This window comes from Calliphora vicina, chromosome 1 (genome assembly GCF_958450345.1).
Source record: "Calliphora vicina chromosome 1, idCalVici1.1, whole genome shotgun sequence".
NCBI lineage: Eukaryota > Metazoa > Arthropoda > Insecta > Diptera > Calliphoridae > Calliphora > Calliphora vicina.
This window is the reverse complement of record NC_088780.1, coordinates 41,686,237-41,702,719: the sequence shown is the minus strand read 5'-3', so window position 1 is coordinate 41,702,719 and position 16,483 is coordinate 41,686,237.

The window sequence follows — 16,483 nt, the reverse complement described above, 5'->3', positions numbered from 1 at the left end:
TGGAAATTACAAACGGAATGACAAACTTACATATACCCTTCTCACGAAGGTGTAGGGTATAAAAAAGTAATATTATTTTAAACGTAGCTTTATGAATTAAAATCAAAATATTTTGTTTTCTATATTACATGCATTATAAACATTTTAATCAGAAAATTATTTCTGAGTTTATCTTAATAAATCTTAGATCTTAGACTCGTAGAGTCTCTATTTTCTCAAAAGTTTATTTTTTTGATAACATCATGATCTAAAAATCTATAAAATACATAAGTATAAGAAGATTAGATAAATAGAAAAATGTTTTTTTTTTGTTTAACCCTAACCATACTAAGACGGGTACCACGGTACCCTAACGAACTTTAAAATCAAATTTCTCTTAAACAAAGTAAAATACATATTTGATGTTCCGCAAGTTCCTTCAGATAACCATTTAATAACGTTTTCTCCCATCCAAAGTAATATTTATTCGTTTGGATTGGCTCTGGAGCCACCCAAAGTGACATAGTCCTTTCCCTCCTGATGAGGGTACCCGGGTACCCTCATATATCTTTTTAAATTTTGTATGAAAAAAATAAAAATTATAGTATTTTTATGTTTATTGGTTTTTGGTTATTCAGAAATAAAAAGTAGTTTAGATCAGACTTTGTACTAATATTGTTGCATAAAAGAAAAAAAAAGAAAAACAATTAACATCTAGTACACAGTGGAGAAATAGTTTTACTATGCGTATTGTACATTGGTCGTTTACAGCCGTTGCATATTTTGCGTGTTTTTCGATCAGATTTTGAATCAGTAGTCACACAAAGGAAGCATCGACCCTTTATTGGCAACCGTACAGTTTTATATCGATTATTTGTAACCGATGGTACTGCAGCATCCTGGCAAACATCTTTAGGGATGGTTTTATTTGCTAAAAGCGCTAGAGCTTCCCGAACTTTAGCATATTTGATTATTATTGGCTCTTTTATTCATAATTTTAGTTGCCAACTCCATGCCTAATGATGTCAAAAATCCTCGATGAGAGCTTCGTTTTTTTTGGCGCATGGATTGAGGCTGGATTATACACAAAATGCACCCAAGCAGCCACGGCAATCAAACAGCCAATGTCCTCTATTTGTTTTGTGTTTGGTGGTATATTTAGACACTATCTGGTCCATATCCACTCCGCCTTTTTTTCCAATAATAATTGGCTTCCCTCGATTATAATGTATTGTTGAAAGAAAGAAAGAAAACACACTTTGTATTCTTGGTCACAATAGACAAGAGTTCCATTTTTTGCTGAAACCATATCAGGGTCTACCTATATCGTACGTTGGGTTTGGCCGCAGCTCTTTTGGAATGTAGGCTTTGTTTTGTCGAAGGTACCGACGAGACTTATTCCTCTAACTTGTAGTCGATTGTTCAAAGGGGTGAGGTAAAATATTGTCTATTGTTACAGTATTTCAGATTGTTTGTAGAAATCCATCAGTTCTAGAACGATGTTTTCTCCTACATTTACCTGTGGCTTGCCTGTGTAAAAGGATAGCTGTTGGATGTATTACACGACCAAAAAATTTTAATTCTGTATTTAGCTGGCTTGAGGGAATATATTGAGTGAATCTGGTTCTGCCTCTAAATGGTAATAACTGTTCGTCTGCTGTCACATTTCAATTTGACATTTAAACGTAGATTATGCATCAAAATATTCCTGCTATCGGACATAGTAAACGTAAACATAGACGAAAGGTATTAGCCGCAGAATTTGCTGAAATGTGTTGACAATTAACGATGCTTTATACAAAGGATGACTGTAGTTTCAGTAAAGAATTGAAGGAGGTTCATCGTTGTCACTATTTATACCCATGACCAGAAAAATTCCAATAAAAGCATCAAGTTCTTCCATTGTAATCAATAATTTAAATAATAACGGAAAATAAATACACACGGGTACTTCGGTACCCTTTTCAGGAGTTTACGTGTGTAAATGTTGTCAGTATGGTTAGGGTTAAATATACATATGTCCAATTCGCAACGTAGTTGTATGTTGTACGTTGTATGATACAACTATTGTGGTTGTGAACACAGATTTAGCAAAGTCGTATGTTTAACTTGTCAAACCTTGAAAATGACAAAAGAAACAGATCAAAACAAAACATTCCAGAGTCTATTAATATGCAAAATTAATAATGCAGCAAACTAATGTCTGAATTGTGTAAAAATGCAAACAATTGACAAAAATTTAAAATAAATTGTCGTTTTTCATAAATTAAATAAATCAACTGATTTCAGTGTTACCGTTTGGTTTTTATTTTACATTAAATTTAAAGATTTTTTTTGTTTATGTATAATTATAAACTTTTCGTAACACTTAAATTTTCATACAACATTCGAAAAACATATGTAAACATATTGTAGGTATTGTACAAAATATTTATATAGAAATTATCAACAACATTTGTACAACTATTGTAGATTCAGACGACACATATGACTGTACAACGTCAGTTGTGAATTGAACAATAGAGATTAGTTAAAATTTTAAATCTAATTCAAATATACAAAATAAATCAATCCTTTAATACCACTTTAATGTTACAAAAATACATCAACATTTCAGTAGATTTTATATTAGCCCAAGCGCTGAAAATCATAAAATAGTAATAGGCACTCTACATATCAACTAATACAACAATCAATAAATTACTTATTCACTACAAATACAAACATTAGTAAAATAAAAATAATAAACAGATATAAAAATATACACCAACCCGCCCATACCATAAACAGAAACACATAAAATCAAATGTAAAAGAGGCATTAAAATGTAACAAACTCAGATATTTAAAAGGAATTTCTGAAGTTTGTATAGGCTGTGTACGACATAAGCCAAAGAAGAAATGTCATAAACTTTAAGAATAATACATAGTTATATCCAAGAATTTACTACAAATGAATATATTTGAACTCTTAACTCTCGGAATAAACTAAACACACAAAAAAATATAATATAAAACAAAAAAAGACGCAAAGAAGACCTTTTTATTAGTTTATTATAGTCGATTTTAGAGGCACACGCTTGCTTAAACGTTAATAATGACAGTAGGTTATGTTTTGTTGGTTTTAACAAGAAAAATTGTAAACAGCATTGAAGTGCTTACATCGATTTGTTTTAAAAAACTAGACTTTCATGTGGCAGTGAAAATAATTATAAGGGACACAATATTGTGCAATTTTAGAAAATTTTAATTTGGCTTTTAACAGTATCATTGTATTTTCTAAATGTTACTCTAGAGCATGGATAGAAAATGTTCAAAATTAAAGCAGAGATCGATCTGTTGTAATTTGATTATAATGTATACATTGACGTACGGACATCACTTTAGTGATTAAGTAACTTCTATGCTTCCTATATTAATATTCTAATAATTTTTTATTATAAAAAGTAACAGCTAAATTGTTTAAAGAAAAATGTATCTTTCTTGATATACATTGATAGAAACTATATTAGCTAAATACCCAGCTTTATGTAGATTTTAATTAAATGCATTTTATTTGGTTTTTTTCCATATTTTTCCAATTTTTTTTTTTTTAAAAGTAATGAATGAAGTTTTGATGTCGGTTTTTTAATATTTTGTTAAAAAATACCGTTAAAGTTAACAATTCAAGTATTGATAATGTTAAATAACATTCGAAAAAAAAGTCCATTATTAAATTTTCAACAGAAATATTCTGATCAGATTAACTCCCGAACAATCTACAAAACAATTGACTAGCAAACACTTTAGTTTCCGTTTTGGAGCTATGCTTTAAAAAATTTTGAGCTAGTTGGATATGATCCTGAATTCAAATACAATATAAACGTATTAAGAACTTTTTTATGTCGTTCATTAATTCGGGTTTTAAAATGAGTAACTAATTCTTTAGTAAATAAATTATTCTCTATTTCTAAATTATTTATAACAAATTGTATTATACATCAAGTTCTATCAACGTTGCCGAATCTTTGCTAATAATGTGGTCATGGGGAATTACACAATAAAGGGAATCTGTTCAAAGTTTGATATCATTGTCAGTGAACGTGGCTAATTTGAAGTCAGGCAGTGCATGATTGACGCATTTACAAATACGCAAAAAGTTTATTACAATGTTAGAAAAGTATGTTCAATGATGTTCAAGATAATGTATAAGACGAACTCCATGCTTTTCTTGCAACGTTAGTTTGCAATATTTGTGTTTATCATTCGATTTATTAAATATTTTAGACTTACGTACGCTGTTAATAACATCACTTATATACATATATTTTAAGATCATGGCCTTTATATATTTCAATGTAATCATTATAAATGTCATCCTCAATATTATTTTCGACGACCGTTTCAAAATCACATTCTCCATCACATTCAACTCCACTTTAATCTAAGTTAATATTTTGATTATTAATTGCTATTCTAATTCTAATATTTCGCCAGCTAAATAACAAATATTTTATTCCGTACCTTTTATTTTCATTGGTTCAAGTCCTAAGTTAAAAATGTTGAAAGATTGTTTTTAAAATTGTAACTTCTTGCAGTAATTTTTATATATATATATAGAAGGAGCTCATCTACAGTGTTCGAAAGTCTTTTCGTCTTTAGTTATTTGTCCATTTTCAGAGTGATTATTACTTATTTAAATTTGAAATTATGAAAAATTTTAAGCAATTTAATAAATTTAAATATATATTAACATTTATTCGTTTTATTCGATTATTCTACATAAAATTGTTCGAATTATTTGTTATTCGAAAATTTTTCGAATAATTATTTGTAGGAAATTATTCGATTAATTGAATGATCATTAATCGATTGAATACCCTAGTACGTACATCATTATACAATTGGACCAATAGTTTATAAGACAAAGATTTATTACCACTTATTTTCGATCGCCATTATGAAGCGTTTTTAATAATTTTATATTAAAAGTGTTTAAAATCATAAACTTTTGCCGTGATAAGTAAAAACAAAAGTATGATCAATTTAATTATTTAAATATTCATTATACGCCACATATGATATATTCGATGTAATCAAAATTTAATAATTTATCATATGTGGCGTATGATTAATAAAAATCAAAATTTTGTAAAATAACACTGTACAACACCAAACAAAAATACGAGGTCCGACCAATAAATTTTGATAGAGGAGACAAAAAAAAAAAACGTGTTCGGCGTTTTGAAAGTTTACATCTGAATTTCATTTGAGGGGGGGGGGGTTAAAGTTTCCCTACTCTGGCACATTCTTATTGCTCATCGTCATAAGATACCTTGTGATCGTACATTTTAGGTATAAAATATGTTCAGCAAAGTTATGTAAAATGCGAAATTAACCGTAAGCTCTCTTTTCTTGTTCTTATTTCTGACTTTCTGGTTGAATTTCCCGTTTTGGTGTATTTAGGGACTTATAGTAAAATTTCACGGATAATAATTTTGCGGAACATTTTAACCCCTTAAATCCCAGTTTTAATGGTGTTTGTTGCTCTTTTTTAAAAGGAGGACTAAAAAGACCCATGCCTTGGGGATTCAGAAGGTTAACATATTATAAAAAATGTTCTTCGTAACATTTTACATAACTTTGCTGAATACATTTTATACCTAAAATGTTCTTTAAAATAAAATTCTTAATAAATGCGAAATTAACCCTATGCTCTCTTTTGTTATGTCTTATTTCTGACATTCTGGTAGAATTTTCAATTTGATATATTCAGGGACTTATAGTAAAATTTCACGTATAATTTTTTTGCAGAACATTTTAACCCCTTAAATCCCTGTTTTAATGGTGGTTTTTGCACTTCTTTAAAAGAAGGACAAAAAAGACACATACCTTGAGGAGTTAGAGGGTTAACATATTCTACAAAAATATTCTCCGTAACATTTGCATAACTTTGCTGAAAACATTTTATACCTAAAATGTAAGGATAATATGGTTTCTTATGAAGATTAACAATAAGAATGAATGAAGTTCAGATGTAAACTTTCAAAACGCCGATACACGTGTCTTTTTTTTGTCTCCTCTATCAAAATTTATTGGTCGGACCTTGCAATTTTTGAAAAAATTTGATTTTGTTGTATAGTGTAATCTTTCCCAGTAAAGAATTTGTTAAGCAATACTTTGTACAACTATATATTTGGATTTTCTTCAATTATTTCAAAATCGTTCTTTATTTGCATTTTTTCTGAATATTTTTATTACAAGTTATCTAAAAATATGTTCTTTTCTTTGAGGTTTAAGAAAAAAATGGTTTTTCCAACATTTCACTGGGTATATGAAAAATATTAATTTAAACTGTTCATAGGAACTAAAAAGTGACATAAATTTATAGATATTGAGGAAAAATAATAAGTAATAAAATCAATTTTAGTATTGTTCCGAGCACACAATTGGTAATTGGTGACATTCATTTATAAAAAATATGTATTATTATAGAAAAAAAGATAAATATATGCTATTTTTTCTTTTGAGATAAACTTAATAGATACATACATATCCTAAAATATAACACCCTAAAGTAAGTAAATGAGCAAAAACCATTTTCTTTTAAAATTTCCATTATTTATTTTCGGGAATGATATTCGGATGACGGCAAATTTGAATGTAGTTTTCTTTTACATTAGAGATTATTCTTTCGGGACAAAATAAAGATTCCAACATCCAATTATATTTTAAAAATTTTATTTAAATTTAAAAAAAATTTACATTAGACATCCTTTATATATAAAGTTTTAACACCAAATTCTGTTAAGCTACTTTTATCAGAGTGATGAGTGTTCATTAGTATCTACATTATTCCTTAAATTGTGATATAAGTACTTACAAAACAGCTTGTTAAACTAATGTATAAAGACACTAATCATAGATCGCTAACCAACAAGGAAGCTTAAACAGCAAAATTACAAACATTTTATTTACCAATTGGAAATTCCATGCAATAGAATTATATTAAAATGAAGCTTAAATTCCATTTCAAATTTGTTATTCAATACTTAAGGTACATATATTTTAATTTTCCTCATTTTACATTTCATGAATGTTCATCATTATTTTACAAACAAATGTGGGCGGTTGGTTGGGTTGCATGAAAACAGACACAAAATTACTAACGCGTTTTTATTTCCTTTCAAAGATTAAACCGAAAAAAAGTAATTCCAGCAAATACATTGTTTCACTAGAATGTACATTTCTCATTTGCGTATTAAAAGGTCTTTCAACCAAACGAAAATTATTGTAGTTGTTAAAAAAAAAAACATAAGAACAAATTAGAAATGAAAAAAAAAAACTGAAAACAAAATTTTAATGAGTTTGCAATTTACTGCTTATTAGAACAAAAAATAAAAAGCGTGTATACTTACTAACCCTATTTTTCATCTATTTCTATTACAGCATTTAACTTTTCAACTGTAATGAATACTTTTCTTTTTCACAGAAAAAAAAATGAATGTAAAAATATATCAAATCAAGAACTAAAATGTTCTGATGTGAGTAATTAAAATGAACATGAAAATTATATATTGGGTTGGCTTAAAAACAAATTTCGTTTATTAAAAATTATTTAAGTTCACTAGATTAATACAGGAAACTTACATATGTACTATATCAATATACTAAATCAATTTTGTGTTACATGTAAATAACATTTATTGCATTTTAATCTACATTGTACTTATATCCAATTTTATGTTTCCTTTGTTTAAATAACTATACAACAGAAATTACTTTTATGCCTATCTAAGGTCATAAACCAGATCTCATTTTTGTTTTTGAAACATAAAACTTTTTCTTTGTAGCACAACATTTCACAATGAAATACAATATTTTATATTTTAAATGATGAATACAAACGAAGCTTATAATTATGAAGAACCAAAACGCAGTGAAATTATCATATTCCTTTTTTATTTAGCTTTTTAATGGTCTTTTTTATTTGTAATTTTCCCTTAAAATGTGTTAAGAATTTAGAGTTATTCTAGCGGCATAAGTTTTGACCACAGTATCAGGAAGCTCCATAAATGATTAATAAAATGTTGAGTACGTTTAACTATGTAAATTATAAAGTATATAATATTACATTTAACTAGAGCAATTAATGGAGAATTTAAGATAATGTTTAATTGAATAATTATTGACAAACATTTGAAATTAATATCATATCTAAAATTAAATTGTGTATTACATTGGGTGGTTTAGAAAAATTTTTTTATGGAAATAATTCGGCATCTCGGGAACTACTGGAGATATTGTTACGAAATTGTACATGGTTGGAGATGAGGTATTTTAGAGTTAATTTATATTTGTTAAGTTTCCTAGCAAAAATGGGGGCCAGTTCGCGGCCCCTCAAAATTGGTAATTTTTTTTTTTTTAATAACCGTCAAAAATCCATTAATGATCCGAATGAGCTGAAATTTAAAATATTAATAGTCCTTATCTACAATAATTGAAGAGATATATATATGGGTTTATTGATTTTTTTTTAATTTTGCTCGATAGTTTTATGGTTCTTTTCATATGGATTTGGATCCACATTAGTTCCAAATTTAATACCATATCTTTAACCGTTAAAATTTTATATTAATTAAAATTTTATATTTTTCTTCATGTAAAATCACCTTATTATATTTTTTTAATTTTTAAGGTAAATGACGTCCCAAAAATTCATAATATTACTTACATTTCTTCATAATATTACTAAAATATCAATCCCAAAATCTTAAGGTTTTCATCAGTATCAAATACTTATATAAAATCCTCAGAAATTCAACAAACATATTTCCCTTTGAAAAATTTGTAGGTTTTTTCAACTTTTGAAATCGATGTCTTCCAATCGGGATGAAATTTGCACCAAGTTCTATTGGATAGTAACTCAGACACAATTTTTCAACAAGATCGGTCGAGAACTCTCTGCGTTAGAGGGGGTCAAAATTTTACATTTTGGCCAAGCATGTGTTTTTTCTTATCCATTTATCTTATTACCTATTGTTTTTAGCAAAATGTGTCCCAAATAGCTTAGATAGTTCTTTCTTCAATCTTTCTAAAAAAAAAATAAAAGATTTTGTTGACTTTTTTTCAAAATGGACCCTTTTTAAATTTTTTTTATAGCTCAAAAAAAGCTTGGGTCTATTCCCATTTTTGCAAAAAAAAATTTTTGCTCAAAATAAAGCTTAGGTCCATTCCTTAAAGATATTTTTGGTCGCTTAGTGAGATGCGAGTGGGATATCTATCAAAATAAATATTTTGTAACGCAAAACATAAAATTTTTTAACTTTTTTTGCAAAACCAAATTTTTTTTTCGATATGGGCCCTTTTTTAAAAAATTTTGTTTGCTCAAAAGAAAGCTTATGTCTTTGCTTTTAAGAACTATTTGGTCGCATAGTGGGATGCGAGTAGGATATCTATCAAAATAAATATTTTAACACAAAAATTGTATGTCTTGAGATATAAAACATTTATTTTGATAGATATCCCACTCGCATCCCATTAAGCGACCAAATAGGTCTTCAAGAAAAATATCTAAGCTTTATTTTAAGAAAAAAGGGGCCCATTTTAAAAAAAAAATCGAAAAAGTTTTTGATTTCGGAAAAAAAAATATTACAATTTTTTTTTTTAAATATTTTTTTTTCGAAATATTGAGGAAAGAACTATCTAAGCTATTTGGGAAAAATTTTGTTAAGAACAATAGGTAATAAGATACATGGATAAGAAAAACACCTGCTTGGCCAAGTTCTCTACCGATCTTGTTGAAAAATTGTGTCTGAGTTACTATCCAATAAAACTTGGTGCAAATTTCATCCCGATCGGAAGACATCGATTTCAAAAGTTGGTTTACTTAACATGAAATGCCCCATATATTTAAAAAGAGAGAATGAGAGTTGTGAAATTGCCGTAAAAAAATTAAATTTTTGGCGATTTTTAATTTTCATGTATAATACACATTCATCATACGTGAACATTTTTAAAGATAACATAAATCATCCGAATGTACTCTCTAATTGTTAGCCACCCATATAACCTATTGTATATAAAAAAGTTTAGTTTGCCTTTGTGTTTACTCACAAAACTAAATTTAAAGAATACAAATAAAACAAGTAAGAAAGTATGGTCGGTCAAGCCCGACCATATAATACCCTACACCAAGTAAATGAGTAAAAATATTTTCTTTTAAAATATCAATAATTTATATTTTTGAGTGATTTTCGGAAGTGGGCCTTATATGGGGGCTATGACCAATTGTGGACCGATCACCATAAAATTAGGTCGTGTGATTTATGTCTATATTAAAGTTAACTATGTTGAATTTTGTGTATACCAACATTTTTAAGCGATTTATGCACGTTAAAGTGATTTTCGGAAGCGGGTCTATATGGGAGCTATGACTAATTATGGACCGATCGTGACAAAATTTGGTGACATGAATTTTGTATATATAAAACTTATTTGGAGCGAAATTTGTGTAGATACATAGATAAATTAAACGTTTATGACCGATAAAGTCCAATTTCGAGGGGACATTTGTATGGGGGACGGACGGACGGACGGACGGACGGACGGACGGACGGACGGACGGACGGACGGACGGACGGACATCGTTTAATCGACTCAGAAAGTGATTCTAAGTCGATCGGTATACTTTAAGGTGGGTGTTAGACTAATATTTTTGGGCGTTACAAACATCTGCACAAACGCATAATACCATCCCCACTATGGTGGTGTAGGGTATAATTAAATGCCACAGAAAATCATTTGCTCATGAATATATATACTTAGTAACAATTTCACTGCATTTATGGCATAAGCATTTTCATTTACAAATGTACATGTATAAACAATGTTAAATATTTACTAAAGTATTTCCACATTATATCGGATATTATGTCAAGTATGCAACGGAATAAACATGACATTAAAATGGCAAAAACATTAAAAACTAGTAACTTGAATTTTTCTGTAAGGCATGTAGTGAAGTTAAAAGTAATTTATTATACATATTTACATGACACGTTAACCAACTGGGAAACTATGGTGTAATATGACGAGGTAATGGAACGTATAAAATATCAGTATCAGAATATATGGCATCTACGATATATTATTATACATCAGACTGATTTCTGTCCCTTACCACAGTGTGGATTTCTGACTTAGGTTAAATACGGCAACGCAGATCTGGCCATTGGCAAACATCAGCTTCAACTCTTTTTTCCAATAACCCATATTGCAATAGTATTTCACGTCTCTCTACTTTGTTCCTTTTATTTTGGCAGTTTTATTAGTACTAGTATATCCCGGTGCACTTCGCTACCCCTATCCTAGTAAAATTAAACTATGTACAATGGTATGATAATAACACATGCAAAATATTGAGAATCTCTCAATTACTGTTTATTTGAATTTCATACATTAACTAATTTGGTATGGGAGACACTACTTCACTGTTCTGATCCCACCCATTTTTATGTATTTTATGTAAAAAAATAACTCATATTCACTTTATCTTTACTTTATATGGGAGGCGTCATTCCAACTAAGCCGATCATGTTTAGCTAAACTTTGTAAAATGATCAAGAATAAATTCGTTTTTAATATGGTAATAAATTGTTTGATATACATTTTAAATACTTTTAGAATTATAGTTCTCCAGATATTCGAAATTAATTATTTACTTTGAATGAGAGGTGCCACCACTAATGCAATCCCGACCACTTTCAGCCAATCTCTATGGTAAAATGGTAATAGAGCTATGCGGACAAAGTTTGAAGAATCATGTAATTATAACTTTGTATGGGAGGTGACTCACATCCTTTTCCGACCCTCACATTTTGGTTCCCCAGACATTCGAAATTAATATTTACTTTGCATGGGAGGTGCTACGTCCTCTAATCTAATTTCGCCTATTTTCAGCTAACTCCGCACAGTAATAACAAATTAATTCGTAAAAAGCTTAAACACTTTTATAATTGTAATAGTTCTCCAGATATTCGAAATTAAATATTTACTTTGTATAGGGTGTGCCACACCCACTATTCCAATCCCGAAAATTTTCAGCGAAACTATGCAAAATGATAAAAGAGCCATATAGACAAAGTTTGAAAAATCTTGAAATTATAGTTCACAAAATATTTAAAAATAACTATTTACTTTGTATGGGAGGTGACTCGCCACCTGTTCCGATCCATCTCATTTTTGGTTAAACTTCATGCAGTGATAATAAATTGATTCGTATAAAGTTTAAAGCCCTTCGCTATTATAGTTCTGCAGATATCATAAAATAACTATTTACTCACAATTACATATTGAGAAAATAAAAAAAACCTTCAAAATATTTCTTTCAAGCGACTTTAAATTACATAATAAAATCTTCTTCTTCATTGTTTTCTTTAACAACTCTCACTTAAAACAGAGCGAAATCAATACTGTTTAATTGTTTCTCTTATTTATTTACAACAACAACACGCATTGCTTTGTTTACTTTTTAGCTTAAGGTTCACATGTACACGTTTTTGCATATGTGTTAGTAACATCTTTAAACGCTTATAACTCCTAAAAAACTGAACCGATTTCAATAAAATATATATTCTGCACTTCTGTGAATAAATCCCTTTAAAATGGTATATTTCTTTCCTAAATTGAATGTATAATGTGAGCGTAAAAGGGGTCTAAAGAAATCGACTTGCCAATTAACACCCACCTTAAAGTATACCGATCGACTTAGAATCACTCTCGGTCGGACTTGACCGAACATACTTTTTTACTTGTTTTAATATAAGCTCCAGTAATATGTCCAGAACATCACAGGGAACCTGTACCGAACGTAACAGATTGGAAGCCTAGAATATGCGGCCATATACCCACTATAATCACTCGATGACCACAAAATTAAAATGCTGATAAAATAGACCTGAACATTTGTACTTTGAACATGAGAAATAATCATATAAAGAATTTTAAATTTTAGTATCAAATGTCTTATATTTTATTGTTTCTTAAATTTTATTTATATGAAGGCTTCATTTGTTAAAGATGTAGCAATATATTATTTGAATTCATTTTATTTACTTCTTTCGTATGATGAATATATTTCCATTTATAGTCCAGTATAAAATCTTTAAGCACCATTGAGTTGTCACTTGTGTTAAAAATATCATCAAAATTGAATTATGTAAATTTTATCAATATTTAAAGGCTTTTAAAATATATGTCAAGTTTTTTGTTAATTAACTAAAAAAACGACTAAAAGTAACACAGATCAACAGCAAAAAACAGCTTCACTAACCACTATATAGATTTGATTTTTGAATTCTATGGATAGATTTTTTTTCAAATTTTTTTTTCTAAAATTGTGAAATTTGTTAACTGTTTCTCCACATAATTAATAATAACTCAAAAAGAGTTACTCCGCTATCATTGAAGTAAACTTAGAAAAGTTCAAATTTACATAACTTTTAATCTGTTTATATATTGCGTTTTAATCGGCTCAGTAGTTTCGGAGTTATAATAACAACAAACAAATATTTTTTATGTAGAAATATCCAATTTTTATACCCTTCGCTATGAGTGGCAAGGGTATATATAAGTTTGTCATTCCGTTTGTAAATTCTATATTTTTCACTTGCGACCCCACAAGATATATATCTTCTGGATTGCTATAGATAGCGAAGTCGATATAGCCATGTCCATCTGTCCGCCTGTATGTTGAAATCAATCCGTAGCCCCTAAATAACTTACATACATGATTCATACATCAATATGTCGGGAATTCTTCCGCCTCGGTTGCTATTTAAAATCGACCAAATGGCTAAGATATAAAAAAAGACCGGGAAAACCTCGATTTTTGGCCTACTTTTGATCTATATATGGATTACTAAGTCATTAATATAGACAACATGGATATCTAATCTACATATATACAGTGGGGAGCTCAAATGAGTACAAGTTTCTATTTTGTGCACTTCTTATGGAATAAAAATAAAACTAATAAAGCAAATCCAAAAATTTTTTCTGTCATTTATTTTATGTTTAATATGTAACAAAATGAATTACAATTCAAAACAAAAAACATCCACTTCTAAATAAAAAAACAGACAAAACTAAAATAACTCGCATGTACTCAATTTTGCACCCCACAATAACTTTAACTTTAAAAATGTTCAAAATCCTTTATTACGTAAATAAAATTTTACACGCATTGACATATTTTCTATAAGTTTTTCATTAACTTTTATTGTAATACTCTCTCTCTCGTGCTCATATATGGGAGCTATGACCAATTATGGATTTATGTCTATATGAAAGTTTACTATGTTGAATTTTGTGAGTATACCAACATTTTTAAGCGATTTATGCACGTTAAAGTGATTTTCGGAAGCGGGTCTATATGGGAGCTATGACTAATTATGAACCGATCGTAACAAAATTTAGCGACATGAATTTTGTATATATAAAACTAATTTGGAGCGCAATTTGTGGAGATACATTTATAAATTAAACATTTATGACAGATAAAGTCCAATTTCGGAAGGACATTTGTATGGGGGCTAGGTGAAAAAATGGACCGATTTCAGCCGTTTTCAATAGGCTTGGTCCTTGGGCCAAAAAAATATGTATCAAATTTCATCGAAATATCTTCAAAATTGCGACCTGTACTCTGCGCACAAGGTTTACATGGACAGCCAGCCAGCCAGCCAGCCAGCCGACCAGACGGACGGACGGACGGACATCGCTTAAGCGACTCAGAAAGTGATTCTAAGTCGACCGGTATACTTTAAGGTGTGTGTTAGACTAATATTTTAGGGCGTTACAAACATCTGCACAAACGCATAATACCCTCCCCACTATGGTGGTGTAGGGTATAATGAAATGGTCCATGTATGTAATGGCATCACGTGAGAACGGCTGGAGCGATTTGGCTGATTTTTTTATTCGATTCGAAATTTTCAGGAGATGGTTTTGTAAGGAAAAAAAATTCAAAAGTTTCGGATAAAACTCGGAATTTTTTTATTTTTGTGTCCAGTCAACTTTAATAAAAAAAGCTCCCTAAAGTATGCAGTACAAATTTAGATATTTTATTTGCAACTAAATAATAACAGGCAGGTGTATGTGGGTTGGAGAAATTTGAAGAACTAACATTATTAGTAAATGCTACCGGGCGCAGCCGGGCGGGTCAACTAGTGATAGATATTTGAAAGTCCATTGCAACGATGTATATAAAGCTACAGTAAGTTGGATCTACAATGGTTCGAAATTGGGAAACAAATCCGAATTTTTTTTTTTCATGAACAATTTATTTTGTCATAAATTAATTTTCTAAAAAAAAATTTTTTTAAAATTAAAAAAGAAAAAAAAAATTTGGAAAAAAAAATTTTAAAAAAATAAAAAACAATTTCGAAAATAAAAAATTTAAAAAAACTTTTTTATAAAAAAATTTCGAAAAAAAAAATTTAAATTTAGTTTACCAAAAATATTTAAAAAAAATAATTTTTTAAATATAATTTGGTGAAGGGTATCTAAGATTCGGCACAGCCAAATATAGCTCTCTACTTGATTTGTTTTAAAAAAATCATGAAAAAATCGAAATGAGATATCGATCATAAAAATCTATTGATTATTTTCGAATTTATTCACAATTAAGTAAATTCACTCATTGTCAGAAAATTGTAGGTGCTTACAAGCGTGTTCCCATTACATTTGGCTTTGCGATAAAGCAATAAATCTAAACAGTTTCTGCCGTTTTCGATTTTTCATAATTTTTTTAAAACAAAAAAATTGGATATTTTTCAATAATTATTATAACTCCGAAACTACATAACCGGATTAAAAGTTATGCAAATTTGAACTTTTTGAAGATTACTTCAATAATATCGGACTAACCGTTTTTGAGTTATCATAAATTATATGGAGAAACATTTAAAAAAATTCACAATTTTAGAAAAAAAAAAATTTAAAAAAATCTATCCATAGAATTTAAAAATGTTACCATTTATGTACTACTGGAACCACAATACATCCAAATTGTGTAGTGGTTTAAAAAGGCTCCAAAATATAAAGAACATGAGAAGTCAAATTAGCTAAATTTTAGGTTTTTTGTGCATTAACATGGTAAGCCACCATATTTTGACATTAAGCAATCCAAAATGAATTATTTTATGTTTCGCAATAGTAATATCCATAGTGATCTCAATGTCCCCATAATACGCAAGGAGATCAAACTATCCAGTCTAAAATACATTTCAAAACTAATGGATCATCCAAACCCCCTCGCCAGGGAGTTGATGTCATTTGAGGGTCATAGACAACTGAGGCGATTGGAAACACTGGATCTGGCCAGATAATCATAAAACGAGCACTCATGTTGGATATTGCAGCGGCAATAACAACTTTAGTTTTCGTTTAGGTTAAGATTTGAATACTTATTTGTAAATTTCTAATAAAAAAGATTCAATAAAGAAAAAAGATACTGAAACAAAAAA